This window comes from Microcaecilia unicolor, chromosome 2 (assembly GCF_901765095.1).
Source record: "Microcaecilia unicolor chromosome 2, aMicUni1.1, whole genome shotgun sequence".
Classification (NCBI taxonomy): Eukaryota; Metazoa; Chordata; class Amphibia; order Gymnophiona; family Siphonopidae; genus Microcaecilia; species Microcaecilia unicolor.
Window position 1 is genome coordinate 346,309,642 of NC_044032.1, and position 17,266 is coordinate 346,326,907.

At 44.0% G+C, this 17,266-nt stretch overlaps 2 protein-coding genes across 2 annotated transcripts in view; both read right to left on the reverse strand.

Annotated features, from left to right (window-relative positions):
- The window catches only part of LOC115463707 (zinc finger protein 2-like), a 255,895-nt gene that overhangs the window by 237,792 nt on the left and 837 nt on the right, over window positions 1–17,266 (reverse strand). The gene's annotated exons all lie outside the window — the stretch shown is intronic.
- LOC115463703 (zinc finger protein 208-like) overlaps window positions 1–17,266 on the reverse strand; it is a 216,776-nt gene that overhangs the window by 49,311 nt on the left and 150,199 nt on the right.

Below are 17,266 nucleotides of genomic sequence, written 5' to 3' on the forward strand. Positions count from 1 at the left end.
GTAATAAGCTAGGAACTAAAAGACTCTATGGGGCAGATGCACTAAAGCTAAATGAGCCTTTAATGACTCTCCAACGAGGAAAATTTGATCCGTTGCATGCATCAAAGGGCTTTTACCGAGGAAGCCAGCAGCTAACGAAAACGGAATGGAGATGAGCAATTAGTGTGAAAACCCCATTGAAACGACATGCACTAACCTTTTCCGATTGCCTTTACGCAGGAAAAAGGCAGGAAAACTAACGACAGGTCTGGACCACTCGTTAGGACAGCTCTGTGCCAGGAAAAATCATTAAGAGAAAAAATAAACAAACTTTGAGCCAATCCCAGCGCATTAGCAGAGCTAAAAGCGCTGTGATTGGTCCAAAGGACGTCAGAAAAACATAAATAAATAAAAATTAAAAAAAAGGGTCGGGAGGGGGCAAGGGCGCTCATCAGGAGCGTCCTGTACGGATGGCCTTGCCCCCCCCCCCCCCCCCGCTGCTCGCCACTTTCCGCCGCTCCCCCCACCCCGAAAAAGCAAAATTCGAGCAGCCCCTGCCCCCCGCCCTTCCTCACTACTCTCTCACCTCAGCTCCGCCTCCCGACATCCTCCGTCCTGTGCCCCGCCCCCTTTTGGGGTCGTCGCCGCCATTCCCCTCCTCCATCGGGCCCCCTCCCTCTTACCGGGCCCGTGCAGCGCCTCTCTCCTCTGTCCGAAGGCGCTGCACGGGCAAGAAGAAAGCCTGATGCCTGCCTTCGCCCAGCTTCGATGGCGCGTCTTTCTCCTGCTGGGCCCGCCCCTGTCTGACGTCGGTTACCTACGTAGGTTACTGACGTCAGACAGGGGCGGGCCCAGCAGGAGAAAGACGCGCCATCGAAGCTGGGCGAAGGCAGGCATCAGGCTTTCTTCTTGCCCGTGCAGCGCCTTCGGACAGAGGAGAGAGGCGCTGCACGGGCCCGGTAAGAGGGAGGGGGGCCCGATGGAGGAGGGGAATGGCGGCGACGACCCCAAAAGGGGGCGGGGCACAGGACGGAGGATGTCGGGAGGCGGAGCTGAGGTGAGAGAGTAGTGAGGAAGGGCGGGGGGCAGGAGCTGCTCGAATTTTGCTTTTTCGGGGTGGGGGGAGCGGCGGAAAGTGGGGAGCAGGGCTGCTTGAATTTTGCTTTTTCGGGGTGGGGGGAGCAGCGGAAAGTGGGGAGCAGCGGGGGGGGGGGGGGGGGGCAAGGCCGTCTGTACAGGACGCTCCTGATGAGCGCCCTTGCCCCCTCCCGACCCTTTTTTTTTCTTTTTGTTTTGATTTGGGAGCCATGTGCTTGTGATTTGACTGTGTTTTGACTGTTTATGGCATGCGCAGAGCAGCTAACATAACGCTTGGCTGCTCTGCGCATGATTTGGGGGCCGATTAACGATGTGTACTGTGATTCTTTGATACATTGTACGTTTCTATACCGATCTGAGCATGTGTGACTTTTTTTTTTGGTGCATTCTTCGTTTTTTAAAAATCGTTAGGGCCTTTAACGATTTTGATTTTTTTACGTTTGCTTGATGCATCTACCCCTATATCAGACTAACATTCTTAATACTGTTGCAACTCCTACAAGATTGAAAAACTTGAAAACACTAAGATGGAGTCAGTAGTCCAGCAGCGAGAGGGGTGCTAACCAGTCTTTTGCACCGAGTGCCACATGTATGAGTATCTCCCGGTTGGTGTGATGTCATATCTGTGAGCTCGATGCAAAGAGCTCCTAGACCTCAGAGAGCGTGTTCGTTCTCTCGAGACTAGAGTAGCAGACTTGGTAGGAATGAGGGAGATAGAGAAATACATAGACGAGACCTACAGGGATGTTGTAGAGAAGTCTCACCTCCAGTCAGGTAGCCTCTGTGTTGCCTTGAAGGAGGGAGGTCTCCCAGAAGGTGAAGTAAGAAGTACTCCTGTAGCCAGGACCTACACACCAGGGTGATTTACTATCCTCTCGCACCGAGGATATGTCTCCAGTTACTGCCCGGAAGGGAAAGGATAGGACAGCTGTTGTAGTTGGTGATTCGATCATTAGACATATAGATAGCTGGTGGACAGGAAGATTGCCTGGTGACTTGCCTGCCTGGTGCAAAGGTGGCGGACCTCACGCGTCACCTAGACAGGATTTTAGATAGTGCTGGGGAGGAGCCAGCTGTCTTGCTACATGTGGGTACCAATCACGTAGGAAAATATGGGAGAGAGGTTCTGGAAGCCAAATTTAGGCTCTTAGGAAGAAAGCTCAAATCCAGATCCTCTAGGGTGGCATTTTCTGAAATACTACCCGTTCCACGCGCAGGGCCCAAGAGACAGGCAGAGCTCCGGAGTCTTAATGCATGGATGAGACAATGGTGCAAGGAGGAGGGTTTTAGTTTTGTCAGGAACTGGGCAACATTCTGGGAAAGGGGGAACCTATTCCGAAAGGATGGGCTCCACCTTAACCGGGCTGGGAACGGGCTGCTGGCATCATCATTTAAAAAAAGAGATAGAGTAGCTTTTAAACTAGGAATGGGAGGAAGGCCGACAGTCGCAAAAAAGCATATGGTTCGGAATAAGGTATCTTGCAAAGATATCGCCCAAACAGGGAAGACAGGGTTTCTTGATAGTAAGGTTGCAAAAGATACTGTAGTAGATTCAACGTCCTTAAATAAAAATAATAAAAACCAGACAAAATATAGTAAAATAGTACTATAACTAAGAATCAAGGAAATATGGGCATTAATACATTATTCACAAAAATATTTTTTATTATTAAAAAAATCTGTATACAATAGTTATTTTACTTTATTAACACACATCACAGAACACATCTAAAATTGGATACTAAACACCATACATACTTCACTCATACTCACACTCCAACATCACTAAAAAAAATTTTGAAACCAAGGAAAAAACAGTTAAAAAAAACAAATAGTCTGTTAGATTCTCACGTGGAGATCCATCCTCTGATTGAGCATAGAAAGTTTTAGCAGCATTACACATACACCAGCTGCCGTACTTCCTCTTCTTACTAGTTTTAGCAGCGTTAAACCTGCACCAGCTGCCATAATTCCTCTTCTTACTTTCTCCACAGAGCTCAGATTAAAATTCCAACAGTCTAAACCGTAGTTAATCCATCATGGTTTTCAATTCATAGTCCATATCGAAATCAGACATCCTATCTTCAGTTTTGTAACAAGGCTTTCAATTTCTTTGCCTCTCACTTTCAGCTCGACACAAACAATTGTCTCGCACAATTAGCGTACCAATCATGTGTTTCGCCACTGACTTGGCATCCTCAGGAGCTGGTATTCAGAAACAAAGATATCTCTATAGCAAGCCATTACAGGGAATCAATCAGACAGACCAATCATAACATTGAATCACCTCAAGTAATCAACATGATGTGATAAGGAATTACAAGTCTAGCTTGAAGTGTCTATATGCAAATGCTAGGAGCCTAAGACATAAGATGGGAGAATTGGAATATACTGTACTGAATGAAGAAATAGACAAGTAATAGGCATCTCTGAAACCTGGTGGAAGGAGGATAACCAGTGGGACACTGTCATACCGGGGTACAAATTATATTGTAGTGATAGGGTGGACCGGATTGGGGGAGGAGTACCATTCTACGTTAATGAGAGGCTTGAATCAAATAAATTGAAAATTCTGCAGGAAACAAAAGACCTTGTGGATCGAAATTCCATGTGTAAAGGGGAAAAGGACGGTGATAGGAGTGTACTACCGTCCGCCCGACCAGGATGTGCAGACGGACGCAGTCATGCTAAAGGAAATTAGGGAGGCAAATAAATTAGGCAACGCAATAATAATGGGTGATTTTAATTACCAAAAGTCTTTCAAAATTCTACCTTACATACAATGTGTTTGGGGGCAACTGTGGCAGGTAATGAAAAAAGTGGAGAAAAAAAGACTTCAGAAAAACCGGAACTTCCTCATTTTTAAAGGACACGCCTTTTGTTTAATGAGGGAACCACTTCAATCATATGTCTTCACACAAAAAACTCCACTATATCAAATTCACAAAAATGCTGCCATAGTGCCTCAACAAACACTGATAATGGAGACTAAACTTTCAAAAAAAACCATCACTTGGAATGGGTACTTATCTTAATTGACGGTATCTTCATAGTTCACTTAAAAGTCCAGCCTTGTACCCAACGTAATCTTGAATTCCTTAAAGTCCCGACAGGGAAGCCCTGTTTCGCTAAAACATAGCTGCTTCAGGGGAATTTCTCTTCATATTGAACCTCTCCAAGCTCTCCGACTCTCTCAGGTGCAAAATAGCGGACGGCTTCCCTTTCTCCCGAGCTCAAATACTCCGCGTCTGACATCATAAACATGCCTTCCAATCCCATACATTTACAGAAACGCTCTCCATTCAATAGCTACATTTAAGCCTTTAGGAATGACCGTTTGTAATTCAAATATCCACAGCTGCTCTCTTTGTCACAAAATTTGTCTAATGTCTCCCCTTCATTCTGTTACCTTCATTTGTTCCATCACAATACATTTTAATTCTGAGAACTGATGTTGTTTCTTTAAACAGTGAGCCACCATAGGCTCATAAGTCTTCCCCGCTTGGATGCAGTGTCAATGTTCTATTAGTCTCATGCTCAAACACAGAGACGTTTGTCCAACATACAGTAGTTGACAAGGGCATATTATGATGTAAATAACATTATTCAAGCACAATCCGTTGTACAATATAAAGGATTTGGCACATATCTGCAGGAATACTTCGTCTGCAAGTTCCCACTCCGCTGGGTCGATTTGATTCCTGCTCAGAAAATCGGCTTGCACATTGCTCTGACCTGCAATATGAGCTGCTGACAGGAACTGCAGATGAAGCTCGGCCCAGTGGCAAATCTGCGCGGCCTGCGCTGCTAGTGCAATGCACTGAGCGCCTCCTTGGCGATTTATGTAGGCCACTACTGTCATGTTGTCCGACAGAACTCTGACAGCCAATCCTTCCAGGGTCAATTGAAAGGCCAGAAGCGCCTGGAAAATCGCTTTCAACTCCAAGCGATTGCTGGATTACTCCAACTCCTCGGGTGTCCAAAGACCCTGGGCATGCCTTCCCCGGCAATGTGCACCCCAGCCCTTCAGGCTGGCATCTGTTACCACCAGGCACCAATCGGGGAGCGCTAGCGGCATTCCTTGCCGCAGCATGCTGTCTGAGAGCAACCACTCCATACTGAGCCGGGTCACAGGGAGCCACGTGAGTCTGCATTGATAATCCTGAGATATTGGAGACCACCGTTGAAGCAGGGAACACTGCAGAGGTCTCAGGTGCGCTCACGCCCAAGGCACCACTTCCAAAGTGGCCGTCAATCGACCCCAACAGCTGGACTATGTCCCACGCTCGCGGGCGAGACATCCTCAGGAGCAGACGGACCTGGTTCTGAAGCTTGCACCGCCTTTGCTCGGGTAGGAAGACCATCCCCGAGGCTGTGTTGAAACGGACCCCCAAATATTCTAGAGATTGAGAGGGGGTCTGCAGTACTGAGACCACTCTGGCTGTAACCCGATGACTCTCTTCTGCAGAGTCTGCTCTGATGAGGCAGTCGTCTAGGTACGAGTGAACCCGGATACCCTCTCGCCTGAGAAAAGCAGCTACTACCACCATTACCTTGGAAAAGGTTCGGGGAGCTATGGCGAGGCCAAAAGGCAAGGCCCGAAACTGGAAATTTTTTTTTTTTTTGTTACATTTGTACCCCGCACTTTCCCACTCATGGCAGGCTCAATGCGGCTTACATGGGGCAATGGAGGGTTAAGTGGCTTGCCCAGAGTCACAAGGAGCTGCCTGTGCGTGAAGTGGGAATTGAACAGTTCCTCAGTTCCCCAGGACCAACGTCCACCACCCTAACCACTAGGACACTTGAAATGTTTTCCCATCACCGCAAAACGCAGAAACCTCTGGTGCGGGGGCCAAATTGGTATGTGCAAGTAAGCTTCTTTCAGGTCCAGAGACGTGAGAAACTCTCCTAGCTGTACCGCTGCTATGATGGAGCACAGGGTTTCCATGTGAAAATGCCGCACGTTCAGAGACTTGTTGACTTGTTTTAAGTCTAGGATAGGCCGAAAAGACCCTCCTTTTCGCGGCACCACGAAGTAAATGGAGTAACGGCCAGAGCCGCATTCGGCGGGAGGCACAGGGGAAACCGCCCCCATGTGAATCAAGCCTTGCAAGGTCTCCTCTACCGCCGCCAGTTTGGCGGCAGAACCGCATCGGGACTCCTCAAACACGTCTCTTATCGGGGCATTGAATTCTATTCTGTAGCCTTCTCTGATCAGGTCCAAGACCCACTGATCTGAGGTAATCTTGGCCCACTCCTCGAGAAAGAGGGAAAGTCATCCTCCTATCACAGGAATCGAGGAGGGGGCCGGCGCACCAACATTGAACCTAGTGACAAATGTCAGCGTGTTTTCAACATCTTGAGATTTCAATCTTTTAATTACCCCCATATAGACTTGGTTAATGTATCAGGGCACGCTAGGGAGGTAAACTTCCTCGATGAAATAAAGGACAGCTTTATGGAGCAGCTGGTACAGGAGCCGAAGAGAGAAGGAAAAATTCTAGACAGTCATTTGTGGAGCTTATGATCTGGTACGGGACTCGGGAGGTAGTGGTCCGGGGGCCACTTGACAACAGTGATAACATGATTGCCTTTGAAATTTGCTTTCAAAAAGGTAAACATAGAAAGTCAAATATGTTAGCGTTTAACTTTAAAAAAGGAAGCTATGATAAAATGAGAAAAACGTTTAAAAAAATAAAACTTAGAGGAGCGACTGAGAGGGTAAGAAACCTACAACTGGTGTGGATGCTGTTCAAAAACACCATCCTGGAGGCCCAGGTCAAACATATTCCACGTATCAGAAAAGGAGGACGGAAAACCAAACGACAGCCGGCATAGTTAAAAAGTGAGGTAAAGGAGGCTATTGGAGCTAAAAAGAAGTCCTTCAGAAAATGGAAGAAGGAACCGAATGTGGAAAATAAGAAACGACATAAGGAATGTAAAGTCAGATGCAAAGCTCTAATAAGAAAGACAAAGAGGGACTTTGAAAGAAAGATAGCGTTAGAAGCGAAAACTGATAGTAAATTTTTTTTTTAGATACATTAAAAGCAGGAAACTGGCAAAAGAATCGGTTGACCAGCTGGATGACCGGGGTGTAAAAGGGGCGATCAAGGAAGACAAAGAAATAACAGAAAAACGAAATGAGTTCTTTGCTTCGGTCTTTACCGAGGAAGATTTGGGTGGGATACCGGTGCCGGACAGGGTATTCGTAGCTGAAGAGTCGGAAGAACTTATTGAAATATCTGTAAATCTGGAAGATGACATGGAGCAGTTCTGCCAACTGAAGAGTAGCAAATCTCCTGGACCGGATGGTATTCACCCTAGGGTATTGAAAGAACTAAAAAATGAGCTGGCGGAGCTACTGTTATTGATTTGTAATTTATCCTTAAAATCGAGCGTGGTACCAAAAGATTGGAGGGTGGCCAATGTAACGCCGATATTTTTAAAAGGTTCCAGAGGAGACCCGGGAAATTATAGACCGGTGAGTCTGACGTCGGTGCCGGGCAAAATGGTAGAGACTATAATCAAGAACAAAATTACAGAGCACGTTCAAAAGCATGGACTAATGTGACAAAGTCAACATGAATTTAATGAAGGGAAGTCTTGCCTCACCAATCTGCTGCATTTCTTTGAAGGGGTAAACAAACATGTGGACAAAGGTGAGCCGGTTGATATTGTGTATCTAGATTTTCAGAAGGCGTTTGATAAGGTCCCTCATGAAAGACTACAGAGGAAATTAGAGGGACATGGGATCGGAGGTAGTGTCTTACTGTGGATTAAAAACTGGTTGAAAGATAGGAAACAAGAGAGTAGGACTAAAAGGTCAATATTCACAATGGAGAAGGGTAGTTAGCAGGTCCCTCAGGGATCGGTGCTGGGATCGCTGCTTTTTAACATATTCATAAATGACCTAGAGATAGGGGTAACTAGTGAAGTAATCAAATTTGCCGATGACACAAAATTATTCAAAGTAGTCAAATCGCAGGAAGATTGTCAAAAACTACAAGAGGACCTTACGAGACTGGGAGACTGGGCGTCTAAATGGCAGATGACGTTTAATGTGAACAAGTGCAAAGTGATGCATGTTGGGAAAGAGGAACCCAAACTATAACTACGTCATGCAAGGTTCAGCGTTGGGAGTCACGGACCTAGAAAGGGATCTAGGTGTTGTCGTTGATACGTTGAAAACTTCTGCTCAATGTGCTGCTGCGGCTAGGAAAGCAAATAGAATGTTGGGTATCATTAGGAAAGGGATGGAAAACAAAAATAAGGATATTATTCTGCCGTTGTATCACTCCATGGTGCAACCGCACCTCGAGTATTTTGTTCAATTCTGGCCGCCGCACCTCAAAAAAGACATAGTGGAATTGGAAAAGGTGCAGAGAAGGACGACAAAGATGATACAGGGGATGGGACGACTTTTCTATCAGGATAAGCTGAAGAGGCTGGGGCTCTTCAGCTTGGAGAAAAGGCGGCTGAGGGGAGATATGATAGAGGTCTATAAGATAATGAGTGGAATGAAACGGGTCGATGTGGAGCGTCTGTTTACACTTTCCAAAAATACTGGGACAAGGGAGCATGCGATGAAGCTGCAATGTGGTAAACTTAAAACGAATCAGAGGAAATATTTCTTCACTCAACGGGTAGTTAAACTCTGGAATTCGCTGCCGGAAAAGGTGGTTAAGGCGGTTAACTTAGCGGACTTCAAAAAAAGGGTTGGACGGCTTCCTGGAGGAAAAAGCCATAGAATGTTATTGAATGGACGAGGGAATACAGTATTTCTAGGATGGGCGGCACAAATTGCTTGTTCTTTTGGCCGCTGTCGGTGACAGGGTGCTGGGCTCGATGGACCCTTGGTCTGTCCCAGCATTGTGATGCTTATGTACACCTTATTCTAGTTCTTCATGGTTACATAGAGGCATGTTACTACTAAGGAGCCAAGTACAAAGAGCAGCATCTTTGGAGGAAAGATCGCAGTAATCCATTGTTGAGGCAAACATTTAAAGGACTTTCCTATCATTATAACTCCGAGCTCAAGACGGCTAAGAAGAACTTTTATGTTAAATTATTAGCGACTCTTCAAACCCTTTGAAAATACTGTATACGGTAGTTTCAGATCTTACCCATTACAATACACCTGCCAATGATCATATGATTCCTTTAGCAGAATCTCTACTAATTTTGTTTTTAAAATCTCTAACCTGCAGCTTTTAGTAGTAGCTTGCACCGATTCTCATTTATCAGCAAGTGCTAAATCCTTACATTTCTCTAGTCATTGGAATGATTTCAATATTTCATCTCTTAATTCTCTAGAAAAAATAATCATATTCATCTTACAACTTTTCAATGGGATCCTGTACCTTCAGGCTGGTTAAAAATTCTGTGTCATGGACTATTACCACTAGTCCTTCATCTTGTCACTTTAAGTTTAACATCTGGTACTGTTCCACAATTATGGAAAAACTCAGTTGTACGTCCAGTTCTAAAAAATTCTTCTTCTGATCTTTTGGATCCCGCAAACTATCGGCCAATCTCCAATCTATGCATTCTTTCTAAAATTACACAAACAGTGGTATTTGATCAGTTGGTCTCTCATGTAGATCAATCTAATATTTTATACCCATGACAAACAGGTTTTAGAGCTACTCACAGTACTGAAACTACAGTAACTACACTGGTTAGTGATCGCCAGGCAATTCAAGAAAGAGGTCAAATTGTTCTTCTCGTTTCCTTAGATTTATCAGCCGCATTTGACTTAGTGGATCACTTGTTGCTTCTGGATCGTCTTCAGTCTATAGGTTTATCCGGTACAATCTTTGCCTGGTTCATATATTTCTTAACACAAAGATCTTTTTTTGTATCTACCATGGATGATACATCCCTCAGTTATAATTTATCCTGTGGTGACCCACAGAACTTCATTCTTTCACCACTGCTCTTCAATAGCTTTTTAAGCCCTCTAGCAACATTACTTCAAGATCACAATATTCGGTTTTTCATCTATGCTGATAATATACTCTTGATATAACCTACATCACCATATTCAGTACATTTAAAGCCCCTTCATCTCATAAACTTGTACTGAATCTAGCAAAAACAGTGGCTTGATGGTTTACCAGCCCCCTTAATGCACCTTTAACTCAATTAGACTTTTTTAGACATCATATTATTGCTGTTGACTCTTTTCACTATTTAGGGGTTCAGATCGATTCAAAGCTCTCATTTGATAACCAAATTTCTAAAGTTGTGAAATCTGGCTTTTTTTTGGCTGCGTCCTTTCTATTCCATCCGACATTATTTAGATTTTAAATCCATGCACACTTTACTTCATGCCTTTGTTAGTTCCCGTTTGGATTACTGCAATTCTATTTATGCCTGTCTTCACAATTTCAACTATGTCGACTCCAGACCCTTCAAAATGCTGCAATTCGTCTGTTGTTTAAAGCAAAATGCTATGATCATGTTACTCTTTTATTCCACAGACTTCACTGGTTACCAATTTTGTATTGTATCCGGTTTAAGAATTTACTTTTTGACCTTTAAGGCTCCCTATTCTGGTAGTCCTAAGTATATGTCATATTTAATTATTCCCTACACTCCATCTCATTCTCTTCACTCATTTGATGCTAACCATCTTGTGCTTCCATCCCCTAAACTAGCAAGGTACGAGTCAACTGAGTATACTGCATTTTACTTTTTGGCACTATATTTATAGAATAATCCACCAGTCAATACCCAATTGGAACTTTCCCTTCCAAAGTTTAGAAAACTTTTAAAGACTCATTTTTTCAATTGGCTTTTCAAACTAATTTTGAATAACTATCAGGGGCATCTACATGTGGGTACAGTGGGTTTCAGGTGGGTTTTGAAGGGCTCACATTTACCACAACAAGTGTAACATGTGGGGGGGGGGGGGGGGGGGCCTGGGTCCGCCTGCCTGAAGTGCACTGCACCCACTAAAAACTGCTCCAGAGACCTGCATACTGCTGTGATGGAGCTGGGTATGACATTTGAGGCTGGCATAGAGGCTGGAAAAAAAATGTTTAATTTTTTTTTTAGGGTGAGAGGGGGGTTAGTGACCACTGAGGGAGTAAGGGGAGGTCATCTCCCATTCCCTCCGGTGGTCATCTGGTCAGTTCCGGCACCTTTTCAAGGCTTGGTCGTGAAAAAAATTGGACCAAGTAAAGTCGGCCAAATGCTTGTCAGGGATGCCCTTCTTTTTTCCATTATCGGCCGAGGACGCCCATCTCTTAACCACGCCCCGTCCCGCCTTCAGTACACTGCCGACACGCCCCATGAACTTTGGTCATCCCCGCAATGGAAAGCAGTTGAGGACACCCAAAATTGGCTTTCGATTATGCTGATTTGGGCGACCCTGAGAGAAGGACGCCCATCTCCCGATTTGTGTCAGAAGATGGGCGTCCTTCTCTTTCGATTATGCTGCTATAAGCCTCCCCAGCCAGTCCTCTCTTTTTGCAGCGCCCCGCAGTTTCTCCTCGCTCTTTTCCTCCCCTGAGCAGGCCGCACAACTCTCACTTCAGGGCTGGCATTGAGTCCTGCTGAGTGTTCCACTGCTCCCTTAATCACTACACTACCAGTAGCAATCGATTCGATTATAAATCTCATCTGCTTCAGCACCTGCGCCTCAGCCTTCCCTACCAGGGCGCCTGTCATTTGATGCAAATGCATAACGCAACTTCCTGTTCTGCAAAAGCGGGAATGCACGGGCAGGACCTGTCATGTCACCGTCAGTAGGGAAGGCTGGCTAAGAGTGGCTGTAATACTTTCACAGACCTACTAAATTCAGAAGGAAATTGTGGCACGCCACACGTACGTTGGATTTCAGGACGAGAGGTGCTGACTCTGAGGCAAGTTTAGTTTTATAGTATAAGTCAAAATAAAAAATATTTTGCTTCATGCAGATCTCTTGTTTCAACATAACTAAACGGGCTATAAGCCCCTAATGAAGTCCATTGGTTTTCTTATATTTTGTTTGTGATGACTTATACTGTGCCAAAATTGAAATTAAAAAAACAAAAACTCTTATCTCTATCTGGTCGTTAATCAAAGGAGCTCATTGTGAATACTATCCACCCTAAAAGGATGTGGCTGTACATGAGAATTGTGATATGATCCCTTGTTTCATACTGTTGACGGTCTGTGATGTCCGTATGGATGGTGTATTAGGGTCTGCCCAATGTAATATTTATGGTACAGTAAGGTTCTGAGTGTGTTTTTGCACAAGTTTGTGCCTAGTGTTTTGCAGTTGAGGGACTGTTGGCCTTATTAAGGTGACAAATATCAACACTAATTTAATTTTAATTTTATTTATTAGGATGTATTTACCGCCTTTTTGAAGGAAGTCACTCAAGGCGGTGTACAGTAAGAATAGATCAAACATGAGCAATAGGCAATTACAGTAGTAAAAATATTCTAGTAACAAAACAAAATATGGCATGGTATACTACTTGCAATGACAACACAATACGTAATAGAACATTATAATTGGTAGTGAAGGGTAAGGCAAAGTTGTAACATATAGATGAGTAAGAAAGTAGGAAGAATTTGAAAGTAAGGTGACCGATTTGAAGAAAGTTGCACATGAGGTCATACAGATGGTTATATATATTCTCTCAGTTAGGCTAGGAGTGGATAAACATGTTCCGCTGCAGTATGTGCAGCCCGAGTCAATCCTTGTTTGTGTGAGTGAGACTAACAAGTTAGTTACTTCTTCCATTAAAGGCTTGGTTGAAGAGCCAAGCTTTCACCTGCTTCCTGAAGTACAGATAGACTTGTGTTAAGCGCAACCTTTCAGGCAATGCATTCCAGAGTGTGGGGGCTACTCCAGAGAAGGCTCGCTTGCGGGTATCACACCATGTATAATATCTTTTGGAGAGGGTGTAGTTAGTGAAAGTCCTTGGGAGGACCTTAGTGTCCTTGGCGGTGTGTCAAGGATCATCCTATTCTTTAGATACTGAGGGCCATTTCCTTTCAGGGCCTTGAAGATCAGACATAGAGTTTTAAATTTAGCCCTGTATTGTACTGGTAGCCATTGAAGTTTTTGCAAAAATGGTGTGATGTGGTCACGTCGCTTGCAACCTTCTATGAGTCTTGCTACTGCATTCTGAATCAACTGGAGCTGGTGCAGGCCCTTTGTAGTCAGACCATTGTACAGTGCATAACACCAGACATGGTTTGGTTTTGGAATATTTTGGAGGATCTGGTGTTGAATTGTTCCATAGATGTGTATGTGGTTTAGTGTTGGTTAAGTGCTTGAAATAATTGAGTTTAAAATGTATGTCATTTATGATATATAAATCCATTTTTACATGCACATAGAAGCATTACTTGTCAATAACCAGCAGCCCTTCCTTGGGACAGTCTCTTCTCCACCATGACAAATTTATATACCAAATACACTACAAGAAAACTTTCACTTGCTAACCTTCAATCTCACTAATTAGAGTGGTACTTGTAACTTTTCACATTTGGGATGGGATACCCTTTGCTCCTCTAGAGTAGATTTATTGTGATGCGCAAGTAAATAAGGTAATTATGGATGTTGGCCCCACCCCTAACCCCGCCCTCTTTGGCCTCCCCAAACAGTTGGGCCACTGACCACCTATGCAGCCCTGCCTGTCTGGAGGTTAGGAAATCCCACAGTGGTTTTACATGTTAAATGCTGCCAGAACCATCATGTATTGCTGGCTGCATATATGCACAATGGTGGGCCCTGATCCTGAACCTACCATCTGTTAAAGGGACCAGGCCATAGGTAAAACAATAAAAGAAACACCTCACCTTCCTTCCTCCTGGTCAGTGTCATAAATCCCTGTAGCCAGGTGCCTCATGGGGACTATAAATTCTTCAGACTGGGAACTAGGATCCACCTCCAGCAGATTACGTTTTCTACCAACACCATTAAGTTACTGCTTCACTCCAAAACAGACCAACAAGGAAAAAGAAGGGAAGGCTGAAAGCAAAGCCCTGGGAAACATTTTTCTTTTAGCGATGTGTACAAGAGGAGAGAGGGACAGTGTAAAAGCCAGATCTGCGGGATCCCCGGGATCTTCCGGATCTAAGTACGACCTTAAGACTGGAGCGTGTCTTTGTTTTGATGGCTGCTGCTGTTTACAGTACACTGCAGCGATCACCAGCCATAACCCAGTGCTGCGATTCTCTATTCTTCTCTTTCCATGGCGAATCTTCAAGGAGGTTAAACTAAGGAGGTGTAATAGACTGGAGTGGAAGTGAGCCTAACTAGTCCACTGTAAGTAAGGAAGACATTTGATTAATCTCTGTTTCCACTTCCCCGCGCAGCCATCATTGCCATTCACTCAAAACACAGCAAGCAAACCTGTGAGCTGCTGCATCCACGTTGTCGTTCTTTGTCGTCGGTCCATCTGTAACAAGTACTGTCTAACACTGTTTTTATTGGATAGGCAGTGCCTTACAAGGTGGAGGAGAAAAGACAAAATTGAATATCACTAAAACAACTTCAAAAATTATTGTAGCTAGTAGAAACAGCAATTATAAATTCTGTAGTTTGTGCTCATTTTTCTTCAGTGTGCTTCTATACAATTCAGATAGCCAGAGTTCATTGAGAATATTCTGTTTCCTGATGGGTTCCTCTTAACTGGTTGTAATCTGCCTTGAGAAGCCTGGTGTTTATAAAGACAATGGAATATATTGAAATTAAATGGAAGTAGAATTAACCTCTCCTTTCACTGAAGCACATGAAATCACATTTTCATCTGTTTTGTAGAAGTTTGCCTTTTAGATATACAAATGGATTATTCTGTTTTGGAACATGTTTCAGGGGTAAGTGGTTTTATAACTCCAAATAAAAATAAATATTTTGTTTCATGCAGATCTCTTTTGTTTAAACATAACTAAATGGGCTATAAGCCCCAAATGCAGTCCACTGGTTCTCTTATATTTTGTTCTTGTGATGTCTTATACTGTGCCAAAACTGAACACTTATCTCCTTGAGGATAAATGAGGGGACATGGAATAAGCTTATCTAGTCCACAGGAGACAGTATGACTATAAAGTTGAAGCCGGTCCCCCTACAGCAGCCATTTCCATTTGTCAAAAACAATAGCAAAGTAGATTTGCATTCTCTCTTGTAAGGGGATGGGGGGGAGGGGGTAGAGAAGATCTAAGAGGAGTTGTTGGGGGCTGGTGGAAATTTCAAGGTTCTGTGAAGGGGGGGAGGGTTATTTTCAAAATATATTTGTCATTACTGCAGAAGCTGCTTTGTTATTTCAAGTGTTGTATTGTGGTTTTCATTGGAGTGCTAGATGCCTGCTTTTTTCTTCATGATGACAATAAAGATAGTTCTCTATAAAAATACTTGCAAAAGTTTTAATGCCTGTGTCATTTTTTTAATTTGACAAAAATGTCATTTTAAAGCTTCCCCTATGAACATAACATAAAATTTTAAATCAGCAAAACAGCATTAAAAATTATTGTACCTGCTAGACACAGCAGAAACTCTCTTTGCATATGTCCAAAACTTTCTGGAAGGGCTGCTCACACCTAAATCCAGCTGTATTCATTGTCTGAGGGGCAGCATACACCTAGATACAGCTCTGTTTCTTATCAGAAGGGCCGCACACACCCGGATCCTGGAGTATTTTCGATCAGAAGGGCCGCATACACCCGGATCCTGGAGTATTTTCGATCAGAAGAGATGAATACACCAGGATCCTGGTGTATTTTCGATCCGAAGGGCCGAATACACCAGGATCCTGGTGTATTTTCGATTAGAAGGGATGGTGATCCTGATGTATTTTCGAACAGAAGGGCCAAATACACCCTTGCGGAAACAGGAAATGAGGGCAGGACCAGAGCTGAGAGACAGAGAAGGGAAAACTGAAGTGCCGAGCCTGCACGCTTTTTACCGCGCGAGGTAAATCAGGATGACTTTTAAAACTGGGAGGGAGGGGGCCTGGAACTGGAAGGGAGGGAGGGACGACGACCCTGGAACTGGGAGGGAGGGAACGAGCTTCCGGTGGGTGAATATTATATGCAGCCTTCCCTTCCCTCCGAGGGCGAAGCACTGAGAGCGAGTGCGAGGCCTGTCGTTGGTCCCTTCTCCTTCTGACGTCCCTGGCAACTATACAGAGTTCCCTTGAGGGCAGGGCGATTACAAACCCTACAAACACTACACGGCTTCACTGCCACGGAGTCCGCTTCAGAACGCTGGAGGTGCGAATTATTATATTAGATGTTTATTGTCATCATGAAGAAAACAGCAGGCATCTAGTGATCCAATGAAAACCACAATACAGCACTGGAAATAAAGCAGCTTCTGGGGTACTGACAAATATATTTTGGAAAATAACCCCCCCCCCCTTCAGAGACCCTTGAAAATTCCACCAGCCCCCACAACTGCTCTTAGATCTCCCCCCCCCCCCACCCCCTATCAAGAGAGAATGCAAATCTCCTTTGCTATTGTTTTTGACAAATGGAGATGGCTGCTGCAGCAGGACTGGCTTCAACTTTATAGTCATACCGTCTCCTGTGGAACCAGATAAGTTTATCCCATGTCCCCCTCATTTAACCTCATCTCTGTTTTCAGTTTTGGCACAGTATAAGAGATCACAAGAACAAAATATAAGAAAACCAATGGCCTGAATTAGGGGCTTCTAGCCCATGTAGTTATGTTTAGACAAAAGTGATCTGCATGAAACAAAATATTTATATTTATTTGGACTTCTAAAACCACTTGCCGCTGAAACAGATTAATATGCGATTCCATGTACCCCAATGAAAGGAGAGTTTACTTCCACTTCCATTTAATTTCAATATATTCCATCGTCTTTATAAACACCAGGCTTCCCAAAGCAGATTACTACAACAGTTAAAATGAACCTATCAGGAAACAGGATATTCTCACAATCTCACTGAAATCTGGCCATCTGAATTGTACAGAATAACACAGTGAAGAAAAATGAGCACAAACTACATAATTTATCAATGCTATGTCTACTAGCTACAATAATTTTTGAAGTTGTTTTAGTGATATTCAATTATGTCTTTTCTCTCCCACCTTGCAAGGCATAACCTATCCAGCAAAAACAGTGTTAGACTTGTTACAGATGGACAAACAATAAAGAACGCCAACGTGGATGCATGAGCTCATAGGTTTGCTTGCTGTGTTTTGAGCGAACGCCAATGACGG